The sequence below is a fragment of the Puma concolor genome, chromosome C1, assembly GCF_028749965.1.
Source record: "Puma concolor isolate L17-30 chromosome C1, mPumCon1.1.hap2, whole genome shotgun sequence".
Taxonomy (NCBI): domain Eukaryota; kingdom Metazoa; phylum Chordata; class Mammalia; order Carnivora; family Felidae; genus Puma; species Puma concolor.
Window position 1 is genome coordinate 136,128,557 of NC_141674.1, and position 16,667 is coordinate 136,145,223.

Consider the following 16,667-nt stretch of genomic DNA (forward strand, 5'->3'; position numbering starts at 1 on the left):
TTTGCCCCTTAAAGTCAGGTTAGCATTTTGTTTTCTTTGACAGGTCTTGAAAAGACTCAAGAAACAAAAGTTACGCTGAAGAATCTACCAATTGCGTAAAGAAATTAACTTGGGTACAACGCTGTCGGCAGTTTAAAGGCACATGAGAGATTAACATTTTTTAAAGAATCAGACCTAAAGGGGTCCAGGCTACATGCTTACCTATTCAAGAAGCCAGAGATCAAGAAATATGTGACTCACAATCACATGATCTTATCTAAAATCTGATAGATGAACGAAGGCCATAAAGTCAGAAAACTAACAGAAGTGTCGTAATTTTTAGGTCACTATTCAGAGGCAATTGTGTCAGCTGTTATTCTGACCTTGATTTCCTCAAAATAAAATAACCTGATTAAAAGATTGTAACAGTAGTATCTGAATATTTTATGCGTTTACAAGAAAAGAGGTGATAAATGATCAAAAATGTTTAAAGGATTAAACCACAAATCATCTAGAAAGTTGCCACAGAGACAAACAGGAAAACCGTCTCTTCTATCCTATTCAATTCTGTACTAGGAGCAAAGCTAACACAAACGAGAAAGCCGAGCGTGTGCTGTCGCAAGCTTCAACTAAATACACTACCTGAATCTGGTGAGTAAAAACACCAATAAGCCATCAGCTAGAGGTATGACCCTTTTCTCTCTAATGTACAAGATAAGCAGAGGTAGAAGTCCATTTTCTACAAACCAAATGAAAAGAAAAAATGAACTGTGACAAGCCCAGATCCCATGCTGGCATATTTTACACTAAGCTCAGCATCATCTAGAAGCAGTATGCTTCTCCCTGCCAATCAGGACAGGAACAAAGTTGTGAAACTAATACAGCATTGATGAACAGCACCAAAAGTCCACTTGTCCCTTCCTCCTGTACATCTCCACTGAACCAGGTGTTACAAGAAGACCAACGACTGTTACAGAAACAGCAAGAACTAAAGCACTTGCCTCAGATGTGACACACAGAAGCATGAGGCATTACCACCTGAACCTATCTAATTTCCCACAAAATGATCCCCCGCCCAGTTTTGCTCATGGCCACAGATTCTGACAGCAAGTCACGATCGGTGTTGGGAAAAGGGGTGGGAGTGGGAGAGTGTGGAAAAGAAACCGAGTGAGAACAGTGGCCAAACTTCACAAACAATACACAGCCCAGGCTTCTCTTATTATTCAAATTGGTGCTGTGCACCACACTTTGGGAGGACAAACCCTGTGGGAAAGGTTTCAGGTACCAAGATTTACGCTGGGTGGCATGGGCTGGTCTGCCACAGAATCGAAAAATGTATCATTTCGCTCTTCAGTGTTCTCCTTACGTTCCCTTTCTCTCCTCTTGTGTGTACCGGTGATGCTATTACTGCCTGGGACACTGATAGTTGTAGGCAAGGCATTCATGTTTTGCCAAAGTGGCCCAGAGAAATGATGTCTGGCTGGCTTTAGTTCAATGAGGAATCTGACGCAAAACCAGGAAGGAAAAAGAATGAAAGTATGTAGAAGAAGCCAGGCGATAACATGTTTTTTCTGTTTATTAATGATGCAGATGAAATGGGGGAAAATCTAGAAAAAGCAGCCAAGCCGACTGAATTACAAAGAAAGATTAAAGGAGTTAAATGTGTATAACTTGGCTGACAACCAAGGAACAATATGAGAGCTGTCCACAACTCTCCAAAGTATATACATAAAAAGAAGAGCAGAGAATTTTTATCTGCTACAGAAGTGTGAGTATATGCAATAATAATGAGAGAAAATTAAAATAAAGAAATCTGACTTCAAGCAGCAGAGGAAGTAATCTGGTAAAACTTCAGAAATATTTATCATCTCACTGACCCACACTGCAATAAAGAAAGAACAGATGATAGGAAATACCCACATACTGACAGAGGACTGACTCAGTGGACAAATTAAAATGAAGTCCCATTTGCTCACCTGATGATCCAGAAACAGTGGTTTCCCTCTTTACATATATCCAATCTAATCAGAGGTACCTGTGAGATCAAAGGACGTAATTAAGATATCATCTTCAAAATAAGCCCAGCCTAAATTCTGAATCCTTATCTGGACAACAGTTTGCTTGGATGATCCAGTATTCTGATTCTTGAATATTCCAAGATGGAAGAAGAGTCTCCAAGGAAAGAAATGTTTTGAGTCTTAACTAATAAGAGCTTTTCTTTTCAATCATTCCAAGTTTTCCCAAATCAGTTATAACTCAAAACTAAGAAGAAGAATTCAGATTAGAGGTCCTTAACCTTGGTACATGGATGAACTTTAGGAGTCTATACACTTCTAAATGATATATGTAAAATGTGTGGGTTTATGTAAATGGATACCTCTCTGGAGAGAAGGTCAATAGTTTGTCAGATTTGTAAAAAGCTCCATAATCCAAAAAGCTGTCAAGAACCTCTGCTGAGGATAGTCTAAGATCTCAGAGACAGGTTGGAATGCATATGGATAATCAGTCCAGGTCTGGGGTTTTCACTCCAGGGAAACAATGGAGGTACACAGACACTTCTGTATCTGGGTAAATACCTAAGTACACTACTTTCTGGGAGAGCTTTGTATCAGGTGTGAGCTGTTACTTAACTTACACAGCTCTGTATTCTCTGCAAGCCATGCACAGTGAAGAGAGTAAGATCTTACAATACACCCAAGGGTGGATATTGTGACTTTCCTATGCTGTATACATTAAAGTCAGAATCCTTAGGTCCATCAATACTGACAGGGTCAAAACTAACATAGTAATTCATCCAAAAAGGATCTGTATGGCAAATAAAAGGGAAGAGCTAGCAAAGCAATGAGAAATATGTCCTCCAAACAGTATACATAGCATAAAGTCACAGGATCACCAAAAGCATCTCTAAAAAGAATTATCTTAATTAAATAGTACTCACGAAGTCCAAATAACCTATTTCAGAAAGAAATCCGTATGGAAACCCTTCCAGCCACCAACTCTGAACAAGACAAAAACATTCACAGCCACAGAACGAATCCTGAGCTGGAGTGTCACCAAAAAAGAAAAAAAAAAAAAAAGGACAAAAAAGAGAAAGGCTCAGAAGATGTAAATCAAGTAGGAGAACACAAAACAAAACTTTTGAGGTGGGCTATTACAAATAATGATCTTGTAATACATTTCCTCGAAAAATCATTTTCTTATTTAGACATTCACCCCTTGAGCATCTACTAGGCACTGCACTGGTTGCTGGGAATTCAGCAGTGAACAAGACAAAACTTGCCCTGCTAGAGCTTGATTTTGGGAAGAGAAGGAAGGATGCTAGGAGACATGTACATCAGCAATATCATTTCAGTTTGTGATACATGATATGAAAGAAATAAGATGATGTGACCAAGGCATTGGAGAATGGCCTACATCTATCCAGTACGTCACAGATGTCCACTCCAGTTCTCAAAGTTAGTCAGGGTCTTAGGAAATGGAGGCTGAGAAAGGACCACAGGGACAGCGAGTCAAACCTCTTCATTTCAGAGAGGAGGACAGGAGAGGGAGAGCTATTCTGGAAGACAGTATATCACAACCTCATTATCTTCAAACATCAAAATACACACACCTAGACTGAGTTATAATTTTATGATACACTGTCTGCCTTTAGAGGAGAAGCCTGAGAACAAGTAACTGAACAGCATTTCTGAATCTTTTAAAAAATTGGCAGCTACTGTGCACTTGGTACCCTTAAGATCCAACACAAAACCACATTCTATCCAAATTCTTGGCAAGTTCCCTTCTATTTTTTTTCAATTGTCTTTCTCTTCTACAGATAAATTTAATCAATTTCTACTGTTAAAGGAAGATGGGCAATGGGGAATGTGGGGAGGCATGGTAGCCAACCTCCAAGAGAGCCCCAAATCCTCACCTCATGAAATTCATGCCTTCATGTAGTTCCTTCTCATTGCATGAGGGTTGGTTTGAATGAAAAACAGAATGCCCTGGAAATGATGTTATCTGACTTCTGAGGCTAGGTCCTAAAAGATACTACAGCTAGCTCCTTGCTCTCTTGGATCACTCACTCTGGGTGAGGCAAGTTGCCACATCATGAGGACAAACAGCTCTATGGAACAGTCTACATGGCCTCTTGCCAAAGAGCCAGAATCAACCAACAAAGGCTTACATGTGAGCCATCTTGTAGGTGGACCATCCGCGATGCTCAAAACTTCAGATGACTGGTGCCCTGAGTGAATCTTGACTCTAATTCATGACAGATCAGAGCCAGAAGCACCCAGGGTGCACTGCATCTCTAGCTTGCTCTCTAGATTCCTCTACTATAGGACGTCCAAAGCTAAAAACTCCATTTCCCAGATTCATTTGCATCATGCCTTCTATGGGGACCCAGATCCAAACAATCAGAAAAATCCATGCAAGACTTAGAAAACAGAAGTGAGCAAGTCAAGGTGGTGACCACCTCCAAAGAGATCAAATCTTGTAGTGAAGGCATGTTGTTCTTCTGAGAAAATCAGCCAGATACTCTATTAAGTGACCCCTAATATCACAGGTTCCTAGTAGCAAGTGATGGTGGATCTTCTACTAAAATACTGTAACTGGATGCTTCCCTTGGCTTGTGCTGTTCCTAGCTTATTAACAGTCAAGGTTAGTTCCTTGGCACTTTGGGGAATTAAGCAGTGTGTAACATATCCCTTTTTGCTTAAACTAGCTCGCTGGCTGCAACTTAAACGAGCTATTGCCTACAACTAGGAATCCACTCTATCATATACAAATTCATACAAATTCCCATCTCAGAATGCTTTCTCTCCTGTTTTGTAATTCACCTTCTTCTGTGCCATTACTAACCCCTCTGCCTATGCACCGAACCCTATTCATTCGCACCTTTTCTAAAAACTGTGCTCCACCATTCTTCTCCTTTTCCTCCACTTCCAATCTTTTTCTCTCCACTGGCTCCTTCTCATTCATAAATAGCACACTTCTTTCAACACTACCAACTAGCCTGACAAGCTCCATAAAAAAGAATATAGACTCATTGCCTTCACCAGAACTTCCATCAATGCTCAAACTACCACATAGCTTCCTGAGCTATCACTCTACTGAAACAGCCATTGCCAAGGTATGCTAATAATTGCCTACTTTCATTCCTCATTCTGCTAGACTTTGGCACTTGTCAGGCCTACCCACCATGCCTCCTTGAAATTCCCTTCCACTGGTTTCCAGGGTGCGACCACCTAGCAGCTCTTTTCTAGCCTATGAGTGTTCCCTATTTTCACTTGGCTCTTTTTCTAGGAATCCCCTGAGGCTTTATCCTCAGGATATTATGGTTTCATTCTGTCCTTGACTTTGAGATTTCAATTACCATCTATATATTCATTGATCCCTCCCAAATCCAACCCCTCCCATAGCTTTCTTCACACCGCAAACCTACCATTTCTATCTGCCTATTAGATGCATCTAGCTTTATCAGTTGTTGCAAAATATCATAAAACCCTCCCTAAACTAAAAGGACAAATTTGAAAGTAGTTTATACACTACAACTGTCCTAATACTGTAACCACTAGCCACATGTGCCTACTAGACACTTGAATTGTGGCTAGTCTGAATTGAAATGTGCTGTTAAGTGGAATATACACAGTAGATTTCAAAGACTTGGGGCAAAAATAAGAATGTAAAATATCTCAATAATTTTATATTACTTACATGTTGAAATGATAGTAACTTAGATATATAGGGTTAAATACAATATATTAACAAAATTAATTAAACTTATTTTTTTTACTTGTTTAATGTGGCCACTAGAAAATTTTAAATTACTGCATTGTAATTCTATTGACTGCTGCTCTACATACACAAAAAGAACACCATGAAAAAAAAATATACACACTAGGCTCAACCAACAAGGGAAGGAAAGAGAATTGATTTATATATACACACACACACACACACACACACACACACACACACACACACACACATATATGTGTGTGTGTGTGTGTGTATATTCAAGTTACCCTCACATTCAGAACTTACTATTTTATCCGGATAGCTTATAGATTCATTTTAACAGTTTAGAAAAGAAGGTTAGGGGTACGTGGGAGGCTCAGTCAGTTGAGCATCCGACTCTTGGTTTCTGCTAGGGTCACAATCTCAGGGTCGTGGGATTGAGCCCCGTGTTGGTCTCTGCACTGAGGCTAGAGCCTGCATGAGACTCTCCTTCTCCCTCTCCCTCTCCCTCTCCCTCTCTCTCTCTCTCTCTCTCCCTCCCCCCCACCCCCTCTCCCTCTGTCTCCCTCCCCTGCTTACTCTCTCTTTCTCTCTCTCTCTCTAAAATAAAATAAAATTTAAAAAAACATAAAGTAAATAAATAAGAAGGCTACATTCTGGAATGAAGATTTATATGGTTCCTTAAAATATATACAAATATATTCAAAATTATAAGCTTAAAAACGCTAAGTCACATCCTATAAAAACCAAATATAATCACAGCTATATCATAAAAATACAAATAGCTTATACTTGATATGCACTATGCAATTGTTATATAATTTAATCACTGCATCTCTAAAGTAGATAATATTGTTACACCCCACTGAACAGTGTAAGAAACATAAAGCAGAAAGAAGTTAGGTAACTTGCCCAAGGTCATGTTCTTAGGCCTCAAACCAGGCAATCTGGCTCCAGATCCCATGCTTTCAATCAGTACCCTTTACAGACTCAATAGAAGTAAAATTTAAAGGAACAAAACAGTCTCAGATGGTTCCCAGCACTCTTAAACTTACACACTCAACTAAGATCAGAAAAAAAGAAGTCAAATTAAATAAAACCAAATATGAGTACAAATATAAAAGCTCACAGAAAAATGGAAATTCAGAAGTAAAACGAGGTGAGTGGAGGAGAGTACAAGAATGAAATAAGGAAAGAAGACACAAAAGAATCTGTTCTGAACCCAGCATGTGCAAATGAGAATTCCTCAAGAACAAGAAAGCATTACTGTGTGGACGTGATAACTGCAAGGGCTTCAGAAACACTGCATGCCCACTGAGGCTACCGAAGAAAGGCAGAATTTGACACATAAGCATGGAACCTCCCCAAGATTCACGTGGAATTCTGCTTCACAAAGTGCAAGGGGGTGGAGTGAGGGGCAGATCTGAAACTAATTTCAGTGTTATTAAAAGCTAATAGAAATAAGTCATACCAGAATAAGGCTATAAAACCTATACTGTTAAGTGTAGTTTGGCATTTAAAAAAAAAAAAAAACTTCCAAAACACAATGTTCATAAGGTAAATATATAAACCAATACATGAACAAAAATAAATATATTGATTATATATGTATACATCTCTAGAAAGACACACACACACACACACACACACACACACACACACTGATTACATGTGTATAAAGAATGTATTAAGGGACCAGGGCATAAGAGAGATTTCATAGCTTTTGTCACTTTTTGAATTTGCATAGAGTGAACATAATGACTATTCAAAAGTTTGTAAAATAATCTTAAAGTCCAGGATGCCGGGGTGGCTCAGCTTGGTTAACCAGCCAACTCTTGATTTCGGCTCAGATCATGATTTCACGGTTCAAGAGTTCAAGCACCAAGTCAGGCTCTGTGTTGACAGTGTGGAGCCTGCTTGGGATTCTCTCTCTCTCCCTCTCTCTGCCCCTCTGCTGCTCATGCACGTATGCTTGTGCTATATATTCTCTCTCTCTCTCTCACACACACAAAATAAATGAATAAACTTTAAAATAATCTTAAAGTCCAAAAAAAAAAAAAAAAAAAAACTAACAAAAATAATGCTGAACAGGAAAAGGTATGGAAATCTACTTATTCATACATACAAACCTGCATAGAGGGGGTCCTTGATGGTAAAAAGGTTGAGGACTTCCAGCCTCAAAGAAAGCCTCAACATTCCATCTTCACACATCATCATCATCCCTGTTCTCCATCCCTCAGTGTCCACCACCAGAGACACAAAACAAACATGCACATAAGCAGACACTTTATTTGTTAGATGATACTGTTGGAATATTCTATCTCTGAGAGCCAGGGTGCATAAAAACATCCATAAAGGCAGACAGAAGCACTTAAAAAAAAAAAAAAAAAAAAAAAAAAGGTAAAGAGAATTATAGAAGCTATCAAGGTAGAAATATATCTCATAATTTTTTTCTTTTTTTAATCCATTTGAAAATCAAAGATGCAAAAGTTCGGTGATAAACGCTTCCCCAAAGCTAGAAGTCTATTATTACATCATTTGCTTTACTCTTGCGAACCAGATTACCTATAGACTCCAACCTAAAATAGCAATCTTGAGTCCTTTCCTTTTGAATGTGAGGATGTTCTATGACATCTGTCATCTCACTGAGCATAAGTGATGCTGCAGACAGGCCAGGAAAGTAACCCACCCCTTCCTCCTTGTCCAAGAGGTCAAGAGTCTTCTTTCCCAAAACTCTAAAGCTCGCAAGAGCCTTCCAAATGGATAAGTATACTTCTTTGGTCAGGGATATAGTAAGCCCTTTCCTTTAAACTTCTCACTAGTCAGAACTTTTCACAAAATCTAACCCCCCTCCCCCCCCCCGCACCAAAATGGCTTATTCGCATTAATTTTCTTTGTGTTGCCATCATTCATTGTCTTCATTTTTAATTTAGTGGTATTCTTAGCCAAATGAAATGAAATATAGTCCGTTTTTCTCAATCTGTCTCAGCTCTACTCTTTATCTTCTGGGACCCAATTCATGTGATCCTTTAACAACTATTTATTTCACACCAAACTAGATATCTCCCTAAAGCTTACCAATCTAGCCTCCAGGCATATTTCTTAAATAAAAGCAGTAGATCTTTGTAAACCTAAAATTTGCATACTAAAGGAACAAATCAACTATCAAAAGACCTAGTAGTATATAGCAGTTGCTCACCTCCAAGCAGAGTTTAAAATTCATTTCAATTTATTATTTTTTTTAAAGAAACAGCTATTGACTTTTTCCGCTTTGCAAAATACTGTGTTTGATGGCCTAGTTAAATTAGAGGTGATAGTGTGAAGCAAGTGTTTTAAATTGGTAAATTCTAAACCTTTTAATAAAAGTACATCAATCATAAGTTTTAATAAGACTCAGCAGGACAGAGAAGAATTAACAGTCTGTAGGTATCAAAAGGGGGTGATAGGCAATGATAACCTTAATCATTTGCATAGGGATTTATAATTTCATTGCTTAAAGGTTAATGAAATTATGTGGTATTTTGCCCACTCTTATCCAGTAAATGATTTCATGGCTTGGTTTGTATATATTTATTGACTGAATCACATAACAGAAAAAAAGGAGTCTTTTTACCAATGTTTCTACCGCATTTTTACATATGTACTCCTATCACCATCTGCCCTAACCAGTATCTGGTGCCCTAACATAAAAACATAAGATGTCCAACAGCATCTCAGACAAAAGAACAAACTCATCATCAGAATTCTAAAAGTGCAATAAGTTGCTAAACTGATTGTTTTAAAAAAAAAAAATTAGATACATTCCTGGGGCGCCTGGGTGGGTCAGTCAGTTAAGTTTGTGAGTTAGTTTGTAAGTTCGAGCCCCGCGTCTGGCTCTGTGCTGACAGCTCTGAGCCTGGAGTCTGCTTTGGATTCTGTGTCTCCCCCTCTCTCTGCCCCTCCCATGCTCATGCTCTGTCTCTCTCTGTCTCTCAATAATAAGTAAACATTAAAAAAAAAAAAAAACTTTTTTAATTAGATACATTCCTTTATCTACTTTATGCTTCAACTGTTGCTAAATAGTTGCTTCTGCCAAATGTTAACATAAAATCCACCCTAGAGATTAATGAAGGTATTCAGAGCACATTATTTGAGGGTGAAACTGGATGGAAAAATGCAGACAGTACACACCAATAATTAGAATAGGTAAAATAATAAAAGATTCTAAGCAGGAGCAATTGTTTTAAAACATTACAGGGCAAAACACCACACTACTTGTGGCCTTGCATCACTGAGCACCCAGGAGGTGTTCAAGGCCAGCGCTTTGCTTACTACCTAGTTCTAATGGAAAATTGCAGAGTCTAGCTTTAGGCAGGGTCGTGATTCTTACTCTGGCTGTACGTTAGAACCACCCGGAGGGCTTACAAAATAATAATAAAACAGAAATTAAGAAGCTGCTGTTTAGGCCCCACAACCAGAGACTCTATTTTGTCAGTAATATTTAGAAGCTCCCTAAGTGATTTCGTAGGTCCAGCTAGGATGGAGAAATAGAACTGTACAGCAGTGGGTCTCAAAGCGTGGTCCCTGAACGAACAGCAGCAACTGGGAACTTGTTAGAAATGCAAATTCTCGGGGCACCTGGGTGGCTCAGTGGGTTAAGCGTCAGGCTTCGGCTCAGGTCATGATCTCACAGTTTGTGAGTTCGAACCCCGCATCGGGCTCTATGCTGACAGCCTGGAGCCTGCTTCGGATTCTGTGTCTCCCTCTCTCTCTGCCCCTCTCCTGCTCACACTCTGTGTCTGTGTCTCAATAATAAATAAACGTTAAAAAATAAAAAAAAGAAAGAAAGGTCCCACCCCCAGACCTACTGAACAGGAAACTCTAGACTGGGGCTCAGCAATCCATATTTTGAGGAGACTTCAGGGGATTCTGATGTACACTAATGTTTGAAAACACTGCTTTACACTAGATCTTAGCCAAAAGGCAGAGGAGCGATTAAAAACATACTGCTGCAGAGTAAGAAAAACGTGGGTTTCAATCCTCTCTCCACAATTTACTGGCTATATGACCCTTGGTCAGCTTTCTAAGCCTCACTTTCCTCGCTTGCAAAGTAACAGAGTTAGCTAACATTCGTTAAACATGCATCATGTACCAGAGAATGTGCTTTAATAAGCACTTTACTTATATTCTACAATTCAACCTTTACAACAAGCTTACCAGGTAGATATTAATATCATTTAATCCCAAAGATTATGAAATTTATCCAAGATTACAAAGTGAGTAGGCAGAATCACATTTAAACTGAAGCTTTTCAAATCCAAAATCACTGCTCTTTCCCTATTTCACAAAATATGCTACACCGACCTCGCTTCCTTCTCTGCTTCCTTCATTTCTTCCTCTCTTCCCTCCTGTCTTACGTCCCTCCTTCTTTTGTCCCTATCTGTCTCTATCAGGTCTTTCTCACCTTCTTTGGGAGGAAGCTTACTTTTCTATTGTAAAGCTAGAGATTAACTAGCATGTACAGTTTTGCTGAGTGACTACAAAGTACCCAGCACTCTGCCATATGCCAGAAATAAAAGAATTAAGTTTTTGTAAATTTTAAATCACAGTAATGAAGTTACAAACTAGATGGAGACACGCATTTTGCAAAACGTGGGGACACTATGACTTAATTCTAAACTGGTGAGTCAAAAACAGAAGTAATTCAGGAGTTCATGAGACTGGAGCTCAGGCCAAGGCACGAGGTCGAAGGAAGTGTGGCTTATCCTGAAACAGGGTGAAAAATCTGTCCTACACAAGGGTTACAGAACAGTAGAAAACAAAGCTAAATAAGCTAAATGGATCCAGATTGTGAGTTAAGAGTAAGAAGAATTTAACTTCAGCATGGTAAAAATATAACTTTTTTTTTTCCCCCACAGAATATTTTTGATGCAAGGATAGTAAAAAGGTAAAGTTAAAATCAAATCATAGGCACTGGGGCGCCAGGGTGGCTCAGTCCGTTAACGTCGGGCCTTGTGCTGACAGCTGAGAGCCAGGAGCCTACTTCAGATTTTGTGTCTCCCTCTCTCTCTCTGCCCCTCTCCTGCACATGTTCTGTCTCTCTCTCAAAAAATAAACATTAAAAATTTTTTTTTTAATTATAGGTACTTATTCTAGAGAAGAAAAAAGAAAAATTGACCTAAGATTACACTGAGAAAAAAATTAAAAAGGAGAAAAAAAATCATTTCTATTGCTAACAGTTTTATGATCCACTCTTTGCTATAGGATGTTCCATAGACTATTCGTATGCATTACATAGTATTTTCGATTGTTCACTAATCCAACCAACACCGACTGATCACATTGAGTTAGACACTAAGGGATAAATAGATAAATACCAACCCAGGGCACATGGAACATTTATGTAAGAAGCAGACTGCCAAAGGTCTTAAGCAACATTTACATGAAGTTATCAGGAATCCTGAAGGCCACTATAGACAGACCAATTCTTAACAATGACTTTTGTGAAATTACTGAGAGTCAACAAGGTATAAGCTAGCCAAAATGTCCCACATATAACATGTAAGAGTACTTTGTTTATGCTAGTTACACAATCATGAGGTCACAAGTGGGGCATCCCTAGTTCCGGCCACACTGAGGCTTACTTCTAGCTAAGAAAGTCATGCAAATACAAAAAATGTATATACAGTTTAGAGGTTAAGCTTTTTGACAAGTATATCATGCATGCCATTTTTTGCTGAAGAACTAATGAATCACTATGCTCAGAAACCCACTGGAAGATTCTATGTAGTAACGAAGTGAAATGTGACACACAACGGACTGAATGAATGCACTAGCACTCAGGTTTCCAATTCTGTCAATGGTGGTCCAGTGCCACAGAACACCTTCTTTAGTTCACCCTAATCTGACAGTTCCATGATGCCCATCTGTTTCTCAGAACCAATGTACGAAGCATGTACATCCATCATACAATGTTAAAAAGATAAGATGCTACAGTTATTTTTTTCTCAGAATCCATGGGAACAGAATCTGCTATAATATTAGAAATTATAGTATTTTTCAAACTAAACATATTTAAGAATTAGTAATGTATCTTTAGTAAAGCTGTATATTGATAACTTATGCTAATATAACCAAAGGACTGATTTCCAGACTTAAAAGCTACTTTAAAGGTCACCTGATAAAATGCTAGCTTTTTAAATTTTTATCCCTCTCTCCCTCTCTCTCTCTCTGTCTATATATATATATATAGATATATATATAGATATATATATAAACATTTAAAAATAAAATAAAAGATATAATCAAATAAAATAAATAAATAATAAAACAATGGTATGAAAAGACCTCCAAGTGCTTTCAGTAATAAATTTCCTTGGCCCCAATGTATCCAATTCATATACACTACTCTATTTTACTAAGATTCAATCACCTGTCATCTCATTTTTTAATAATATAAACTGCACATGACAATGTGGTAGGACTAAAATATTGAGACTTGAGAGTAGTTCAATTTCAATAAAAGTGGTTGGTATAAAATCATCTTTTAAAATATTCAGACCATGCCATCCAAACATCCACATGCACTTGGATTTATAAGCATTAAAGAACTTGTTTAGATTTACTGAAGCTATACCTGCTGTCAAGAAACAGAAAAGTTGTGAAGGTTGATCAAAAACAACTTTGCCTCAAGTATCATGTTAATGTTTTCCACTAACGTTGTCCTAAAAGTTAACAGTCAATGTAATCCAAAGATTTCTCTTTATTTCTATATTTAAATCATCACAGGTTTGATCAAGCATGCAAATCCCTTTAGGCTCAGGGTTCCCATCAAAATGTCTTATAGGAACATTAAAAATTGAATGGGCATAAACAACTCCAACAGTGCGGAGCTCATGACAGCCTTGCTGTGATCTCTGTGTTTCATGTGCAACAAAACTGGAGAAGTTTGCAAGGGAATATGAGCAACTAATTACTGTCTTTTGCTTGAGGGCAGGTGTGCTGATCTCTACAGGTGTCTCAACTGCAGAGCTCTGCCTACTGCACTGTCTCTTAAAGACATTCACTGTAACAACTTGCTGAAGCCCTGCAAAATATCTAAGTATCTCCTACAATACCAAACTGCTGGCTGTTCAGAAGAAACATGTAACTTCTTCTTAATGATACCATGAAGAAGAAACAGAAGTTGGAGAGACTTTAGCAATTTGTGAAAGTGTAAGAAAGTATAAAAAGTAAATAGTATCAAATTTTATCTATCAATCATACACATTAAACAAGAACACCAATGTTGTCTTAATGAGTATAGAAAGATTTTTGACGAAAAATTGAGTTATTTTCTAAATAGGAAATAAAAAGTGGGTGCCTGGGTGGCTCAGTCACTTAAGCGTTGACTTTGGCTCAGGTCATGATCTCAGGGCTCATTAGTTCAAGCCCCAGGTCCGGCTCTGTGCTGACAGCTCACAGCCTGGAACCTGCTTCACAGTCTGTGTCTCCCTCTCTCTCTGTGCCCCCCACTGCTCACGATTTCTCTCTCAAAAATAAATAAACATTTAAAAAAAATTTTTAATAGGAAATAAAAAAGAAAAAACTAAGGGAGTCTGGGTGGCTCAGTTGGTTAAGCGTCCGGCTTCGGCTGAGGTCAAGATCTCATGGTTCCTGTGCTCAAGCCCCACGCCAGGTTCTGTGCTGAAAGCTCACACCTAGAGCCTGCTTCGGATTCTGTCTCCCTCCTTCACTGCCCCTCCCCACTCATGCTTCATCTCCTATGTCTCTCAAAAATGAATAAACATTTTAAAAATTAAAAAAAAAAGAAGAAACTAAATAATAATCTCATGTCGATCCATCTTTTTTCATTCATGAAAAGACAGTGGTCAATGTTGGGTATGCAATTTAAGAAGGGCCAAAAAAAGATCTGAGAAGTTATCCACTATAGGAAATTGGCAAACAAAATAGTCAGCTGATGATAGGGGAGGTATGTATACCATAAACACGTGATGCCATTTACAGGATTAACGTTCCTTAAGATCTTTCCCATAACGGTAAGAAAGAAGTATGCTTAATAATGAAGAAACACACAAACCAGAGACGAACATTCTCTGCTCTGCTACTTGCTACCTGCATGATCTTGGGTAAGAAATTTAACCTTTGTGTGCTTCGATTTCCTCATCTACTGATAAAAAAGACCCACCTCATCAAGGCTGTTTTTAAATGAGACAGTGTCAAGGTTAACATTCTTTCCTAGGCAATGAAACTGCTCAGAATAAGGAAATGCCTATAAATGATAATATAAGGTTTTTACCAATTATTTTCATCTAAAATTCCCCAGTGTTTTTCTTTAACGGAATGAAATGAAGACAGTATTTCAAATCATCATTAATATCAAGCATCAATTGTATAACCAAAATATCACTGCTGTTTAAGAAAATATAACAAAAGCAAGAGTTAAAAATGTTTCAGACTGTTTTTAACGAAACCAAAAGGGAAGAAAATTTTAAAGCAAAATTTGTACAAAGTACACAAAAATAACACAGTATTTCCCAAATCAAGAATGATTAGACCCAGGGGAATGATTAGACTATAATTGAAGTAATACCCCTCCCACTCTGAGTAGACTATTACATCAGTCTTATTTCTTCAAATCTGGACAATGCAATAACCTTCTGTTCTCTCATCCTTTAATTCCTTCTTCCTCCTATTCATCCTCCAGTTTTCAATGCCATCCTAACCACCATGAATGTCAAGAACTGACCTGCTGAGCTTTCTTTAACAGAGACCTAATTATCTCGCTCTGGTACCCACAGATCTATTCTAGAGGAAGCAAGCACACAGATAATTAAAGTGGGGCGTGTGCGTGTGTGTGTATGTATGCATACGCACGAGCATGCACGTACTCACACCTGCATGCAGGTGCATGCACAAAGTACTAAGAGAGGCTAAAACACAGGTCGATTCATTTTGCCTATCATAAGTCAAGGAAGGCTTCATATAGCTAACAATAGCTGGGTAAACCAGTGCCTACGAAATAAATTCAAAGGTCCATGCCATAAGCATCTGTTACTCAGTCTCTATCTACATGGTTCCACCTGTGTCGCACACTCTTCTCACATGTATCTAGATGTATCTCACATGTATCTAGATGTATCTCACATGTATCTAAACACACTCTGCTGTCACCTGGCCTCCTCATGTCCCTCTGCCTTGAATCCCTTTTTCATCTTCCCCATCTGTAAACTTCTTTTAATGTTTATTTTTGAGAGAGGGAGAGAGAGAGAAAGAGAGAGAGAGAGAGACAGTAGTGGGGGAGAGGCAGAGAGAGAGGGAGACACAGAATCTGAAGCAGGCTCCAGGCTCTGAGCTGTCAGCACAGAGGCCGACACAGAGCTCGAACTCACAGACTGTGAGATCATGACCAGGACCAAATACAGAGGCTTAACCAACTAAGCCACCCAGACACCCCATCATCTTCCCAATCTTTAAAGTTTTAAAAACATGATACACTTATATACCCATGCATACCACTTCTATTTATTTTTTAAAAGAGTTAAAAATAAATGGCATCCCAACCTCCGTGAATGTTCAGAACTTAATCAAGAAGCTTTGGGCTTTGCAAAGGCAAGGAGAAAGACAATGTTAATTCCTTCAAAACTTCTGAAGGAGGGGCGCCTGGGTGGCTCAGTCAGTTAAGCGTCCATCTTCGGCTCAGGTCATGATCTCGAGGTCCGTGAGTTCAGGCCTCACGTTGGGCCCTGTGCTGACAGCTCAGAGCCTAGAGCCTGTTTCAGATTCTGTGTCTCCCTCTCTCTCTCTGACCCTCCCCCGTTCATGTTCTGTCTCTCTCTGTCTCCACAATAAATATTTTAAAAAAAGCAAAAAAACTTCTGAAGGAAAGTGATTTACAATGTGAAATGTTATTATTCAGGCAAAAATATCAATCAAGTGAGAAAACTGAAAAAAAGATATTGTTCTCTCACGTAATCTTTCTCAGG

At 38.5% G+C, this 16,667-nt stretch overlaps 1 protein-coding gene across 23 annotated transcripts in view; it reads right to left on the reverse strand.

Moving 5' to 3' along the window:
- The window catches only part of QTMAN (queuosine-tRNA mannosyltransferase), a 466,550-nt gene that overhangs the window by 363,589 nt on the left and 86,294 nt on the right, over positions 1 to 16,667 (reverse strand). For 18 of the 23 annotated variants that reach the window (XR_015255199.1, XR_015255203.1, XR_015255202.1 and 15 more), the window contains one exon: positions 1,956 to 2,014. The exons of the other annotated variants lie outside the window; for them this stretch is intronic. The gene's annotated coding sequence lies outside the window, so the exon portion shown is untranslated. The remainder of the gene's footprint in view (positions 1 to 1,955; positions 2,015 to 16,667) is intronic. 23 annotated transcript variants of the gene reach the window in all.